This window comes from Mustela nivalis (assembly GCF_964662115.1).
Source record: "Mustela nivalis genome assembly, chromosome: 5".
Classification (NCBI taxonomy): Eukaryota; Metazoa; Chordata; class Mammalia; order Carnivora; family Mustelidae; genus Mustela; species Mustela nivalis.
This window is the reverse complement of record NC_139024.1, coordinates 528,166-544,406: the sequence shown is the minus strand read 5'-3', so window position 1 is coordinate 544,406 and position 16,241 is coordinate 528,166. Positions and strand designations below refer to the sequence as shown.

Genomic DNA, 16,241 nt, shown 5'->3' with positions numbered 1-16,241 from the left:
GAATCAGGGCTGGGTGGCTGGGAGCGGTTTGCTCCCACATTTGCTGAGTTTCTAATGACATGAAAGAGGTTTCTGGAATCCCCGGAGTCAGAATGGGCCATGCAGACCGGGTCGGAGCCCCCCCCAGCTTCCCTCCCAGAGCTCAGGGCCCGTCCGAGCTGGGCGCCACAGAACCCCTCCTCGCAGAATTAAGGTTTTTAAAATTAAATTGAGTGAATGCATTGAATTCAGACCATTAGAAAAATTTCTTCTAAACTGTATTTTGTGTCACTTTCTTTTGGGTGAAATATCGTCATTTGGGGAAGTATCGAGCGAGTGCTCAGAAGAGTGGGTGCGTCCGAGAGGGACGTCGAGGCCCACCCACGTTTGGCTGCGGTAAGGACCCCTTGTTTCACTGATAGTCCAGAAATTATCTGTAAGCACAGATAGTTTGGGCCCAAATAGATTCTTCTTCCCTGTAATTTCTGGTCCAGGTCCCCAAATGGCTGAAATCTTAGTCACCAGAACACCAACCTCATGAGAAGGACTTGGTCATTCTTATCAGATGCGTGTCCTCAGTTCCTAAGACCTGATAATCACTCAGCAAACATTACTGAGGGAGTGAGTGAGGCACATGAACCCCGCACACGCACACGCACACGCGCACACGCACCACACACCTGCACACACACACGCACGCTCACGCAGTGGGACGTCTCTCTAGGCCGCTTCTGTGTAGGACGTGCAGAGAGGGAACAGCCTGCCCAGCCCAGCCCGTGCAGACGTTTATGGACTAGAAGTGGTTCTTGGGCTTCGTTCTAGAATCTATTCTCAACGAGCCGCAGCTGTAGGCTGTTCATGCGCCCACACACAGCCCAGATACCCCGGAGAAGAGACATCCCGGTGCCGCCGAGCTCAGCAGCGTTTCCGTCCCCAGTCCTGGCTGTTGGTGCTTCGTAAGTTCTGCCTTCGTCCTGGGAAGTCAGGTGCACGTGACCGGGGTGTCCTGCCCCTCCAGAAGCCAGCGGGCCCACCGCCGGCCCAGGCCCATGTCCCACACCCAAGCTGCCCGCCACTTCCCCACGTTTCCCGTCAGGCATGGAGGTTCCCTGCCTGGGAACTCAGCGTGGACCTCGCCGCGCCCCCAGGTCCCAGAGGCTAAGCCTGTGAGCGAGGCCCCGGGAGGAGCTCCGCCTGGGCAGACGGATTCAGGACCCTTTCTCCGGCCGTCCAGCCTCTGCTTCCTCCCCTCTGCGGCACATCTTTGTCAGCACTTTGGTCCTGGTCCTGCAGCTCTGTGACCTGGGACAGGAAGGGGGGGGAGGAAGCAGAGAGGATGGGGAAGGGGTGGGCGGAGGGAGCGGAGGTGGGGGAGGGGGCGGGGGGAGGAGGGAAGGAGAGAGGAGGGAGGCGGAACCGAGGAGGAGCCGTCCCCTTGGCCAGTCCTCGGAGCCGGTCCTGCAGGGCGGCCCCCACCTTCCTCCCACCTAGCGGCTTCCCAAACGCACAGCTTCGTGACCCAGAGGCGAGATCGGGAGGTGGAGGAGGGGCCCGGTGTCCAGAGGGGCTTCTGCACTGACCCGAGACCCCAGGCTCTCGGAGCCTCCCCCAGGTACCAACAGGAACGCCTGAGACAAAGAATAAGGAACGTCAGGGTCGAGGCCCCACCCCTGAGGGTAAGGACGGCTGACCCGCTCGGGGCCATGCGCAGCCCCGGGAGGGCGCGTCCTTCCCCACCCGTTCCGCAGTGACTCCGCAGTGACGCGGGACCGTCCTCAAGGACGCACAGCACAGCAGGAAGCCGCGGTCAGTGGGCCGGAGAGGTCACGGGGCGCAGGGTGAGGCCTGCCGGCGGCACCGGGCCCCCCCCTGACGGAGGAAGCTGCTCCCTTCCACCGTGTCGGCCCCAGAACCTTCCTGCTCGGCGCTGGCAGAGAGACAGCGGCCCGCGGTGCCGCCAAGTGGGGCGAGTAGAGCAGCGCCTCGAGCGGCCGAGGATGCCGGTTTCTGCTCTGCCGTGTGGGAGCTCCAAGGGCGGCTCTCGTAGCCGGCGGAGGGACAGAGCTGGTGCGGCCTGGGACGGCCGCCGGAGCCCACGCCTGAGCCCTACGCCAGGACGTGAGGCGGTGGGGCAAAGGGGCTGAGCCAGCAGCAGCCATTGTCCTCGCTGGCGATGAGTCATCCACGTCCACAGGGACGGGCTGGCGCATCCCATGAGCACTCACAGGACACGGGCACGTCCTCGAGCACGACCCACCTGGGCCACAGCCGGCCCAGGAACCTACGGAGACGTGGCCTCCTCCGTGAGTCCTCCCCAGCCCGGGAAGACGGATTCTACTTCCTGAGTGACTGGGGAGGAGGAGGGGCTGCCCTCCCCGAGGACAGGGACCCCCCTTGGCATGACTGTGGAAGACAGGCGTCCTCCCCGAGTGACGGGACGCAGGGGCTCTACCCACTCGCCGTGGAGGAGTTTCTGACATGGCCAAGCGCAGACAGTCTGAGAAGAGCCCCAGGTCGCAAGCGTGTGTCGGGTCTTGCTGGAGGGATTGCTGGCTCTGGTCAGAAGAAGGATCATTGCCAGGGGCCCCCCAGTCTATGTGCCCTGGGACTTGGGGGTGAACCAGAATAGAGGGTTGAGCAGTGGATGGGGACAAGCCAGGTGGGCTGCAGCCCCTGGGAGCCTTCTGCACGGGGCCGGGACCGCCCGCCACCGGCTTCTCCCAACCAGGAGGAAGGTTTCTAGGACCGAGAGCTCTGCATCCAGGCGAAGGAGGCATGAGGGCTCCTGAGGGCTGCGGCGGAAGCGGCTCCCCCCGGTTCCAGGGGAGCAGAACTTCTAGACGGATGGAGAAGAACCACGCGGAGCACATTCTTTTCGCTCCTGGGACCTTGGTTGAAGCGAGCCCTGACAGAATCTGACAGAAAGTGTGACGGCGCGTAAGGACAATGGCTAACTCCGGAGCGACGGACGGACGGACTCCCGAGTCCCGATGCCGTCTCCACGACGTATTGCGCCGGTTCTCTGCCTGGTTTCAGCTTGGTCGTCTGCCAGCCTGTGGTGAGGACGTCCGTGCCCAGGCCGGCTGGCAGGACGCATCGGGACGGAGCTCGTGGAGCTCGCAGAAGCCCGCTGATGCCGTACCAGGCACGCAGTGAGGGTCAGTCGCGAAATCCTCGGTCCCCAGAGAGGCTGGTTCGAGTGCGGCGGACCCCGACGTAACGGCCTCTTTCCTTAAGAACGCTGCTGGAGGCCGGCCGAGGTTTCCCGCAGACCCGCGTCCAAGCAAACCGGACTTGAGGTTGGGTCCACGGCCGTTCTCCGATGCTGGGCCAGCCGGGCGAGACAGAGACCAGCGCCATTCCTCGAGCCAGTGCTCCCCGATTCCGGGTTTCAGGGGGTTCCTCCGGAGACCCAGCACCTTGACTCCCTCGGGTCACCGCTGCTGAGCGGCCGCCGGTTCCCGCCATGGAAGCGTTGGGAATCTGTTGTGTGCGAACACATGAAGCTGTCCACGCTAGACGCAGGCTTCCCGGCGTGTAACCCTTCCAAGCCCGGAGATGGCACACCCCTCCGGTTGCCCAGTCAGGTAGGAACCCACAAGGGTGACTGTGGCCACAGGCCCAGGGCAGGAAGAGGCTGGTGTGCAGATAGGCCCTGGCCTGCTCCCACGGGCCACTGACGTCGGCCTCCTGCCACATGACCCCGCAGTGCAGAGCGGACGTCCCGACACGCCTGTGCAGAGGGGCTTCCACTAGAGCCTCGTGCCCTACAAGATCACACCACGCCTAGGTCAGTCGCAGCAAATCTTCATCCTACAGAGCAGGCGGTTGGATATCGGCGATGGTGTGCGGCTCCTGTCTCGCCGCAGTGTGAACATTCAGGCTCTGCAAGGAGCTTCCTGCCCACGCTGTCTCGGCCTCCGCGACCGCACCGGAGAGCGAGCACCATGCCTCATCAGCGAAGACTCCTTCCCACCTCGCAGGCACGGGGGCTGCGGGCTGCCTTCTCACGGGCGGGGACGTCTGATTCCAGACGTGCAGCTCCTGCTCTTAAGTCCGAGACTGGCAGCCTCTGGGCTTTGCTTCCCCCGGCGGCCGGCTGACCGGGACCCGGGCTCTGGGCAGCCCTGTGCTCTCAGGCCAAGCCAGGCCCGGGTGAGGGCACGCAGGGACCTTGGACCCGCCCACTGCTCCTTGGGATCAGGTCTCCTAGTGGGGAGACCTCTCCCGTGTGCTAACACCCACCCCCACCCACCCCCTGCCCACAGGAGCCGCCCCTCGTCACGCATCATGACCCCTCCCCACCCCGCCGAGACCTCAGACTACCCACCTTGCATGAAGGCCACCTCCATGCATCGTCACCTTGGCCTGAAGAGAAGTTGATGCAACACTCCCCAGGCGAGATGGACACATGGGTCCGAAAGGCCGGCGCCACACCTGGGAGCCCGTCCTGTGCACCAGATGTCTTTCTGCTGCCTCTCCTGCAAGTCGTGCATTCAGTGGTGCTGACCCAGCTACTCCCCGAGAGCCCTGGAGCGGACGAGGGGACGGGGCAGCTCTGGAAGGGACAGGGGACAAGGTGGGACAAGGCAGCTCCGGAGCGGACGGCAGGGACAGGGGCAGCAGGACGTGAACCTCAGCCCCATGGAGCTGCGTGCTCGAAACCGTCCCGGAGGCACATTGTGTGTTGTGTGTACTTCACCCCAGTCCAAAGTTTGAGGGAAAGAAGAGCTAACGCTGGCGTCGTGAGGCGTCTAGCTACGCCTGTGGCCCTTTCTTCCCGTCTGCGAGGCATAACGAACCCTTCCGTGTTGACCAGAAGATCAGCGAGGGAGCAGCTGTGTGACTGTGGGTCAGCTTCCGAGTCTCGTGTCTTCAAGAGCGTCACGGGGATACGACAGCCTCTCCCCAGGACGAGGGCACAGCACAAACCGTGTGGGAAGGCGTGGCTTTGGTAGCTGCAGATGGCGAGGTTTGCTTCAGGACCGAAGCGCCGGCCTGCCCGTGGGCTTCTCCCGGCGGCGTGCTGGCTCCGACGTCACCATCTCTCTCCAGGAGCTCCGGCCGGCCTGCAGCTGGGGCGGGAGGGAGCACGGTTCCTGGTCCTTCGTGCTGTCGGTCAAGCTCGCGTTTGGTCCTTCATGCTGTCGGTCAAGCTCGCGTTTGGTCCTTCGTGCTGTCGGTTAAGGAGCGTCTAGAGCTCGTGTTTGCTCTCGGGTTTTCCACGTAAATCGCCGGGAGAAGGGAGATGTCGGAAGCCCTCTCGCCGAGCACAGAGGCCTCTCCGAGCAGAGCGTGCGTGAGGGACGACTTCGGGCCTAACCGTCATTCCCTCGAGAGGCCCGGGCTTCCCGCACCCGCCAGCCCCTGCCCGGCAAACAGGGAGCTCGGTCTGCTCGCGGGTGTGGACCTGAGAGGCAGGCCTCAGCACCTGGGGCTCCAGGAGGGGGCGCGAGGCCTGGAGCCGGGCAGGGGTGCTGGGAGAGGGGGGCAGGGGGCTAGTGGGCGAGGCCGGGCCTGGGGGCCCCGTACGCAGCTGCTGAGGTGTGGACATAGGTTTGGAGAGCCTTAACTTTTGTCCACAAAATGGGCGACAATCTCTACCACGTACCCATGTGCGACTTCCTAAACTCCATGAGCACGTGCACGGGGGGGGGGGACTGTCCAGGGCAACGCCTCGTCCCTCTGAACGTGTCCGGAGTTCGCTCCTGGGCAGAGAACTACACTGTCGAGCCCGGCCCCCGGGGCGCTGCCTGGCCTGGACTCCCATGGCCCCGCGGGCCGCGCGGCAGGGCCCCCGCGGGCGAGCAGCTTCGACTCCTGCACAAACACGCTTCCCTGCTCATCTCCGGGCTCAGAAGCTGTAAGATATTTGGGTTTTGTTTTGCTCCTCTGTCTTCCCAGCAGGAGCGTGGGAGCAGGGACAAGGGTGGTCCCCCTGGAGGGGGACGCCCACACCGCTTCCCCTCAACTCCCCCAGCGAAGCCCGGCTATGGGTGGGGCGGGCTCCAGGGCTCTTTACTTGCGGGTGGGTCTGCCTCCAACAAGGGGCCAGAGGCCTGTGTCCCCTTGTCTAGAAGCTTCCAGCAGCTGGGAAAAGCGTGCCCCATGGGAAGTCTCAGGCCGACTGTGCTGACCTAGATGGACTCCGTGCCTGAGCGCCCAGATCTGAGGCCTCCGTGGCGGTGCCCGCCACACCACACACCAGCCGCCGGACCTGCCTGCTCAGGGGAGGGCACCCAAGTGCTCACGCGCCCGCACATGGTGGCGAGGAGGTGCCCCTCCCCCATCCGCTGTGGGCGTAGGCGTGAGCTAGAGCCTTAGGACGTGTGACATGCATGCGGGATATGCCGTGGACACGTGCGCACGGTCGACTAAGGCGGAACCCGACCTGGAGCTTCCCCAAGACGCTGTCTTCGGCGCTTTCAGGGTCACAGTCTCGGCCTGCTCTGTGCAGGTGACTTGTTGCGTCTCCTCGCTCGACATTTGAAGAGACTGAGGCCCAGAGGGTGTGCACAGCCGCGGCTGCACCCGGGCCATGGCGGCCGACGAGCGTGGCGCAGGCCAGCTGGCCCTGGGTGACCGGACGTGTCCTGCTGCCTCACAAAGGAAGACCACCGCCGCCGACGGGCTCCCGTGGCGGCCAGGCCCAGGCGCATCACGTCGCCACCTGGACAGACGCACCGGGATGGGTCGGACCCCGGGTCCAAGTCACACACACACGGTGGCCCGCCAGTGCTGCGGGTGAAGCCAGGAGGGACCTTGGCCTCGGAGCAGGCTCGTCGCTGAGTAGGGTGACGTGTCACAGAAAGGACGGCTTGGACGAGCCACACTGTGCAGGAGACCAAGGACGCGGCGCCTGCCACCGAGGCATGGGACCCCACCGAGCGGCGTCCTTCACGAGAAAGGACCTCCCTGTGCAGGCAACTCACGTTCTGCTAACGCCCGGCAAGTCTCCGTGAGCGGCTCAGACACAAGTCAGTCAGGCTGGTAACGCAGCTGAATTAACGAGAAGGGTTCAATGTCGCAAAACTGGCATTTTGGCCCGGACGCTTGCCCCAATCTGCGCTTTCTGTGGAAGGCCTGATTGAGGCAGAAGTTGATCTTGTGGAAACTAAGAAAAGTACATTTTTGTTGTATTTTTTTCCAGTTGGCTGTTACATGGAACCGTGCGTGTGCAGAACACGGCCCTGATGGATGGGAAAGGGGGCTAGGAGGGCGAGCGGACCCGTCCCAGGGAGAGGAGGGCCAGCCCCCCGCCCCCCGCAGCCGGAGCTGCGTTCCGCTCCCGCGGGAGGGAGATTCCGGGCCGGGCAGGGGGCAGCGGGGCAGCCGTGACAGGGTGGGGACCCATGCGGGACAGGCTGCGCCGTTCACTCTCACTTAAGGAGCCTGCAGCCCAAACCCGACGGCCGGACTCCACAGACACGCGTGCCTGGCGGGGCCTTCTCTGCTCTGCCGGAAGCTTCTGGATGCGGAAACGGGGGCGAGTCAGGCCCTCTCAGGACACTGCACTGGGCAGCTCCTGGGACTGGGAGTTAGGTTTTCAAAGAAACTATTTGAGGCTTCAGGGAGACACCCTCGCGAAGTGAGGGCGGGCGTCAGACGTGGGGCATCTGTGGCTCCACACGCTCCCCCAGATTCCAGGGTCGGAGGAGGCCCGGCTGCTCCCGCTTCACCGCACCCTCACTGACCCTGGAACCTCCCGGAACCACCCCTTCCTGCCAGACTGTGGCCCTCTGCTCTCCGGTTGGCTCGGGGCCCAGCGCACGCTGCCCTCCCCTCGGGATCCCAGATCCCGGCACTCTGCAAGGCGTCCGTGCGTGTTCACACGTGTGCGCACACTTGAGCACATGCTGCCACGCTGCGGACCACACGCTACAGACCCATGTGCTGCATACGCACGCGTGCACACACACACACACACACACTGCACACACACACACCATGCACGCACACTGCACACACACGCACACCGCGCACACACTCTGAACACACACACCGCGCACGCACACACACACTGTGCACACACACTGCACACACACTGCACGCACACACACACCGCGCGCACACACACACACCGTACACACACAACGTGCAAACACACACACCATGCACACACACACACTGCACACACACACCGTGCATACACACAACGCACACACACAACGCGCACACACACACAACGCGCACACACAATGCGCACACACACAATGTGTGCACACGCACACTGCATACACACCACGCACGCACACTGCACACACACACACACCGTGCACACACACACACACCGCACACACACAACACGCACACACACACACTGCACACACACACAACGCGCACACACACACAACACGCACACACACAACGCGCACACACACAATGTGTGCACACGCACACTGCATACACACCACGCACGCACACTGCACACACACACACACCGTGCACACACACACACACCGCACACACACAACACGCACACACACACACTGCACACACACACAATGTGTGCACATGCACACCGCATACACACCACGCACGCACGCTGCACACACACACACACTGCGCACACACACACACTGCACACACACACACCATGCACACACACACAACGTGTGCACACGCACACCGCACGCACACCGCGCACACACACACACACACACACACACACACACTGTGCACATGCCACCACCAGTCTCTCATTACAGGCCCTTGAAGGACAGGATTCCCTGGGCCCCACGAGGAAACCCTCCTTGCTGAGCGCCGTGTGCCCTCCGGCCGCCCCCCCAGAGCCTCCCCTTTGGGCTCGGCCCCCCTTGCCCCCGGCCTGCAGGCTGTGCCTCCCAGTGTGGGGGCAGCGGACACCCTACAACTCCTCTTCTAAAGGGGACCCGAGGCAGGAACCGAGCTAAGCTGTTGGGGTGCAGCTGGGGCGAATCTGCCGGGCCTCTACGGCCCCACCCACCCTCCAGGGCCCGTCCCTCCCTGCCCCTGCGGCCTGGATGCAGAGGCCTGGGCGAGGCCTCCTCCCTCAGACCCCAGGCTGCCTCTGACGTTGGACTTTCTGGAACTTGCCACCTTGTGTGTCCGGGACCTCTTGGGGCAGGCGGTGAGCTCTCAGGAGCCGGCCCGGCGGACGCTCGCTTCTGCGCAGCTGGGGGAGCACAGCGGCCCCGCACAGACACGCTTCCCGCAGGACTGGTGCCACAGGAGTTCCCGGGGGGCCAGGGGCTGGGCACAACCACGTGCCGACCGTCCAGAGGCAGGCCTCACCCCTGCAGCCAGCCCGATCCCGAGAGACACCGAGGGCTCGGCCCCACGTCTGAGCACACCTTTGTTTTCACATCATTCACATCCCCTCTACTGGGGAGTCGGTTGCAGTCCAGGAAGGCCTCGCACGCCACCCCCCTGCAGCCATGGGCGCCTCTGAGCCCTTGGGGAGGGGCTGGCTGAGCTCCAGGGGCCCCTCTCCTGTCGGCCTGTGAATCTGCATCTACTGGGCCGGGTCGGACAGACATGGGCATGGGGACCACATGCTGAGTTGAGAGTCAGCATCTGTCATTAGTGGGGTGACAGTCACCTGTGTCACTGGGACGTCCTGGAGGAAGGTCACGGGAACCCTGGCAGCCACCCGAGGCCCCACCAGGTGAGGCAGGAGAACAGCCTCCCCGGGGCTGGATGTCGTCCGGCCACACCCAGCGGCCAGGATGTGAGGGCTCGGCTCAGGGCCCTCTCTGAGCAGCGGAAAGAGAGGAGGGGTCCCAAGTCTGGAGGTGGCCCTGCCCTCTGCTGTGGCTCTCATGGCCGGCAGCCTGTGAGAAGAGGCGTTTCTGTGGCTCAGGCCGTGATCGGCTGTTGCAAGTGTCCAGCCACGGGAGCTGCTTCAGAGGCGGCAGCCAGAGACATGGACGTTTGCAGTGGTCGGGACGCAGGCGAGGAGGTGGCTGGAGAGAGGGCCTCTGTCTTCTTAGAGAGTGTGTGGCCCTGAGCGTGGCGGCACTGGAGACCATGGGACAACATTGCAGACAGCACACGGGCGGCGAGACTGTCCGGCTGACACCATCCGCGTGGCCCCTGGTGGGCGGCGGGGGGAGGGTGCCTCGCTGGGGGGCGGTGTCTCCAGGGCCCGGAAGTGACAAAGGACAAGACAGAAAACAAACCCAACGGAGTTCTGGCCAGAACCAGCGGCAGGAAGTGCTGGGAGCGGCCCTCAGGCGGGGGCTGCCTACACACACACGTGTGCCCCGAGCTGGGGTCCAGTCTCACACGCTGCAGGGCAGGTTAAGGCTAGAGGCATCTCCTCAGAACGTCCCACCAGGGCCGCCGCCTGGCCTCATGCTGTCCGGACCCCTTCTCGCCCCGTCGCCTCTGCATGAATCAAGGCAGAAATTGGAGCAAACAGGAGTTTTCAAGTTTCCTGTGAGCAGGACCCCATCCCCGGGGCACATGGTCCCATCAGCTGCCCGCGGCCCTGCCGGCGGGGGCCAGGACAGGGTGGGGACACACACAGAAAGGCCGACAGCAGGGACCCTGCTCTGTCCAGCAGGCTCCATCCAGAGCGCACACGCGGGGCCGTGCACTGGCTGCCGCAGCCGCCGGGCCCCCGCGTGCCCCTCATGCTCACCTGCGGGCTCCCGGCGCTGGGATTTGGTACAGAAGCCATCCGTTCCGAGTGCTCTCAAGTGACGAGTGACCTCTGTCAAGGATCTGTTACTACGACCGATTGTGTCCTTACATTTGTTTAAACACGACCCTCAACGGTGTTCACACGCGTTCTTCCTTTCCGCACAGACGTCAGGGTACCTTTGCTTTCAGCTGGGGATGTGACAAAACCAAAACCCACGCGTCCTCAGTAAATGCAATGTCAGTCATTGTGCTGTGTTCGCTCGGGGGCTCGATGTGTATTAAAGTATGGAATCATTTTCATGATCACCTCAAATGGCTGTTGTGATAGAAAGTTCAGGTTTTTTTCACGCAAAGCTTTTAAAAGCCCAGCAGACCTGCTTCTGTGTGGATATCTGGTCCCCACATGATACAAGGGGTTTGGAGACACTCCTGGAAGCTCTTCCTTGCAAACAACATATGTGAGAACAATGAGCGAAAAGCAGGATGGACGGCAGCTCGCTGCGTTTCCCTTCTCTTTCACCGGCTCTCGAGGGAGAACAGGCATCTGCCGTGTTGTTGTACGGGATTTTTGTGAACAAATGTCACTCTATTCATCCTTACAGTCCTTTGCGGAATTGCTACATTTTTTTAATGTTTGTCAGTTTTCCTTACACTTCCTGAATAGCCACTATCTATTTAACTGAATTAAATAATACATTTTAAAATATTTTATTTATTTATTTGACAGAGAGATCACAAGTAGGCAGAGAGGCAGAGAGAGAGAGGAGGAGGAAGCAGGCTCCCTGCTGAGCAGAGAGCCCGATGCGGGGCTTGATCCCAGGACCCTGGAATCATGACCCGAGCCAAAGGCAGAGGTTTTAAACCACTGAGCCATCCATGCGCCCCTAAATAATACATTTTTATCACAAAAACTCCTTAAAATTGAGTGAGAGTGAAGACAGACCTGTGGCCCCGAGGCCCCCCCCACAGAGAATGCTGGTGTGACAGAGCCACACACGCCTCTGGCCCCCAAGAACTCCGCGCGTGGCAGGTCTCAAAGCGGCTCCTTGAAAAGGAAACCGCGCTGGGAGACAATGTGTGTGAGCAGAGACCGAAACAGTCGTCTTTCTCGGAAGCGCCTGGGACCCCCGAGTGCACAGAGGACGTGCCCGTCCCCGTCCTGAGCTCCTGGGGATTCACAGACACCGCCAGGGAAGCTGTTCTTTTTCGGGTCCAGCGTCACTGTCGCATTGAGACCCGGCGCTGTGAGGGTCCCATGAGGGAAACATCCGGGGAGGCTTCTCAGGGCTCACGAGTTCCTTGCTGTCGGCCACTGGCCCGTCCACCTGCCACGGGACATCGGCATCTCGCGCAGCTCCGGCAGGACCCCTACGCCTGCACCTTCCGCCACCCAGGAGACACGGACCACCTTCCAGCCCGCCGGGGCCCGACCCCTTCCACCTTCCACCCGCCGTGGGGCCTGCACCCAGGAGTCCTGAGGAGCCACGCACGCCCCCGAGGTGCTGAGGGGCCTCGGCAGGAAGCCGCGGGGCGTGGGTCGCTCCTGACGCCCGCATGAAGCTGCTCCTGGTTAGAAGCTCATCGCGGTTTGGCGACTCTTCTCGTCGCCAAAGCTTTTCAGTCCCTCATTTTCCAGCAAATGAGACATTATGAAAAGTCTTGTTTATCTTAGCTAAATATCTCAATTAAAACATTCCATTCCAAAAACATGACCCAGCGTTTGGCACATTCATGGTTGCATGAAACAGCTGGTCCTCCCCCCAGCAGCCACCGAGAAGCAGCTTCCTGCCACTCTGTCACTGTCACGGGGGACACACGAGCCCGAGCTGTCCCTGCATGAACTGGAGGCATCTCTCCCCGAGGGGGACGGGGTGACCTGTAGGGCGCTCTGCGTGCTGGCCTGGCAGGGCTTCTGACGCGGGCCCCCAGGCCGGCTCATGCCTCCCAGCTTGCCCTGCCACCACCATTCCTGGGGAAGCAGGGGTGTGCGTCCAGCCCCGACTTCTGTCCCAGGACCGAGAGACGTCCGCTCAGTGTCTGTGCAAACTGTGGAAACCAACTCTGCATGTCTCTGCTTGGGAGCGTTTGCCTCGAACAGTCAAAGTCAGGGTCAGAAGTCCTGGGGGCACGAGAGCGCGGCAGGACCCATGGCGGAGAGTGCAGGAGAGCTCTTGAAGGAGGGGCAGGCAGTTGGCGTCGTGCTGCGACACGAGGGTTAGGGGAAGGAGGGGCCGGTGGGGACGCAGGGGTCTGTCGCGGGCACCTGGGCAGGCGGTGGTGCCGACGAGCTGGGAGCTGGGCACAGAGCTTTGGAAGGCTGAGCCAATGTCGGGAACACCCCCGGGGCTCGGGGGGCGGGGGGCTGTGGCTGTCCAGGACCAGTGAAGATGAAGATCCCAGAAGGGGAGAGAAGGGGGTCAAGGCCTGAGCCCCGGGTGCGGCGCCTCCATGGAAAGAGAAACCCGAAAATCTGAGGGGAGAGAGACCAGGACAGTGAGTCCCACCGAAGCCAAAGGGAAGAGGCCTTCCCAGAGGAGTGGTCAGCGGGATCTCACCCCCGGAGGACGCCCACGTGGGAGGGTTCGGGCTCCAGTGCGGGTCTGGGGAGCTGGGCACTTTGCTGTGAAGGGCAGCGGTTCACGGGGGGCCTTGGGCCTGGGTGTGAGGACTCCCGACAGCGCATGTGGACCCTGGGGGCCGGGGCCGTGCTGTACTCCCAGACGCCTCCCTCAGCGCCCAGCGCCAGGGCTGCGGGTCTCGGTTCTCAGGGCGGCGGGTCTCGGTTCTCAGGGCGGCGGGTCTCGGTTCTCAGGGCTGCGGGTCTCGGTTCTCAGGGCTGGGGCTCCTGACTCTGTCCCCCTGGGTGTGGCTTACAAGTGGTTGACATTCCCGGAAACATGTGCGCCGACCGACCTCTCTAATCCGACCAGATCCTCTCGGTGGGTTTTCTCAGAGGGTTGTTCCTTCGGCTGGGGACTCTGCTCCCCGGAATCACCTCAGTGATCGAGGCCCGGGCGCCGAGGGGAGGCCCGGGGAGGCCCAGGCGACAGCAGGCCCAGGAAGCCCGGGGCCGTTCGCGGGAGCACAGCGTTGGGCCGGACGTCCACACTGCCCTCACGCTCCAGGGATCTGGATTCAGGAACTGGGTTCACGAGCAGAAGGTGCCGGCATGTCCCTCCCACTGTAGCCACGTGGAAGCTGGGGCACGTGTCTCGGCGTCCGGTCGACAGGAAAACCATTCTGAGTGGTGTCAGACACGTCCTTGTTTTGTGTTTTTAACTTTTAATTTCTAACCAATTTCCGTTTTACAAGGGTCACGACGGTGACGCGGCCCTCAAGTCCCCGGGCGCTGCCTGTCCCGCCAGCACCTGACGCGGCCGCCAGCGGGGTCGGGGGTGACGCGGAGCAGGTCACCACCACACGCCCACAGCTCCTGCTCGGACGCCTTCCACGCGGCCCCCACGCCCTCCTGCGTGCGGCCGCCTCATCTCTGGGGCTTCCCTTCCTCTCGCCACCTGGACCCTTTGGAAGGGGGACGGTCACTTACTTGGTTCACTGTCCCCGTGTGTGTCCGTCTGGGGGTTCTCACGGCCTGAGGGGAGCCCCGGGCTGCATCCATCCCGTGCAGGGGCCGTGGGCTCTGAGCGTCCGCATGGCTCATCGCGGAGGACCTGATCTCGATCTCCGGGTGAAGGCCGTGGCTCCGTGGGGGACTGTGCACGGCTCCTGTGCACGCATCGTGGGCGCCGACAGTGGCCGGCTTCGCTTTGGACGGGTTCCCAAGAACGGGGCCGCAGGGGGGCGTAGGGCGGGGAGTCTGCACGCTGGCGGGAGGGGCACCGCAGGGACGAGGTTTTGCTTGTGGCGAGAAGAGCGAGCCGGCTGAGCGCGACGGACGATGGGTTCGCCTCCTCCGAAGACAGTCTGGCTCAGGTGCACGGCCGAGTGGCCCTTTGGGAGAAGGGGCGGCGAGCGGAGCGCGGCTCCCGGCGCTCGAGTCCTCCCGCGACGGACACGCCGCCGCACCTGCCTGCTCACCGTCCCTGAAGGGGAGCATGATGAAGACGGCGTGAGCCTGCGGTCCTGCCCGCGGAAACGCCGGAGGCCCCCGCCGCTGGGCCGCGCGCCAGGATCCCAGCCTCACCGCACGCCGCCCTCCGGGGGGCCGGGGATGCGGGAAGCTGCTCGACTCAGAGTCGCCCACCCCTTCGGGCTCTGCCGCTGCCCCGTGGAGGCACATGGACGTGAATGAACGGGTGAGCGCGGCCGTGACCGGTAAAACCTTATTTGCAAACAAGTGGCCAGCAGGATGGGTCACGATGGACTTCCCAGCCTTGCACTCGCCGGGCCGCTGCCCCAAGCTGCCCCGTCTCCCCTGCAGAGTGCAAGGGAAAGGCCACACTTCCTTTTTTTTTTTTTTTTTTTTAAAGATTTCATTTATTTTTTTATGGGGAAGGGGTGGAGAGAGAGAGAGAGAGGGCACGAGCAGGGGAGCGTCGGCGGCAGAGGGAGCCACAGGCTCCCCTCTGAGAAGAGAGCTCGATCCTGGGACCCCAGGATCGTGACCGGAGCTGAAGGCAGTCGCTTAACCAGGTGAGGCCCCCCAGATGCCCCAGGAAAGGGCACAGATTTTTTTTCCCAAAGATTTTATTTATTTATTTGACAGAGAGAGATCCAAGCAGGCAGAGAGGCAGGCAGAGAGAGAGAGGGAAGCAGGCTCCGCGCTGAGCAGAGAGCCCGACGCAGGGCTCGATCCCAGGACCCTGGGACCATGACCTGAGCCAAAGGCAGAGGCTTTAACCCACTGTGGCCCCCAGGCGCCCCGGGAAAGGTCACATTTCCAAACGCAGCATAGGAAGCCGGATTGCTGACTCGTCCCGGAAATCTGATTCAAGTGTAAGTGCCGCGTGGGCACGAGAGCCGGGCGCCGGTGTCTCTGCAGGTAACCAGGGCCACGCGCTCTAGGTTTCCTCTTTTTCTTTTTTCCAGATAAAACTGGGGCTTGAAAAATTCACTGACTTCCTCAAATCCTCCTGTGTTTTAGTAAGCAGAGCGGGGATTCAAACAAGAAGGCCCTGTTCGCCCTGTCCCCGGGCCGTCCCTCCTCCTGGAGAACCCGGAGCCCCTGTGCCGGCCGGCTAGGGCTCCCGCAGCAAACCCTGCGGGGGCAGCTCAGCCGCGGAAGCCGAGTCCCTCACAGCCACGGGGCTGGAGCTCGGAGACCAGGGTGTCGGCAGGGACGGTTCTCCTGCGGCCTCTCGCCTCGGCTTGGGGTTGAGGTGAGGTGGGATGAAGTCAGGGTGTGTAAGGTGGGGGGGGCGGGGCCTGGTGGGGTCCGGTGAGAGGGGGCGGGGCCGGGTGGGTCAGGTGAGACGAGGCGGGGTCAGGCGGGGTCAGGTGGGCGAGGTCCTGAGAGAGTCAGTGGACAGAGTGAAAGGCTTGCGGGGGCTTCCTCCCGGGGGACTGTGGCTGCGCCACCAGGCTGGAGCTGGGGAGCTGCAGAAGCACCAGGGACACTCGGTGGTCCAAGCGCTCGAGAGCCCGGCCCGCACCCTTCAGGCGCACTGTGGGGCCAACAAGGACTCTGGGGACCATTTTCCCTCCAGGCGCCCCGCATGTGTGAAGCGGCAGCGGAC

General features: G+C 63.1%; 1 long non-coding RNA gene across 1 annotated transcript; it reads right to left on the bottom strand.

The window, feature by feature from the left end:
• Window positions 1-663: 663 nt before the first annotated feature.
• LOC309864717 lies at window positions 664-2,407 on the bottom strand. The gene is made up of 2 exons (XR_014311710.1): window positions 1,488-2,407; window positions 664-1,281 (listed from the first exon to the last, which is right to left on the bottom strand). It is a non-coding gene; the product is annotated as an uncharacterized lncRNA (long non-coding RNA).
• Between the last annotated feature and the right edge of the window lie 13,834 nt (window positions 2,408-16,241).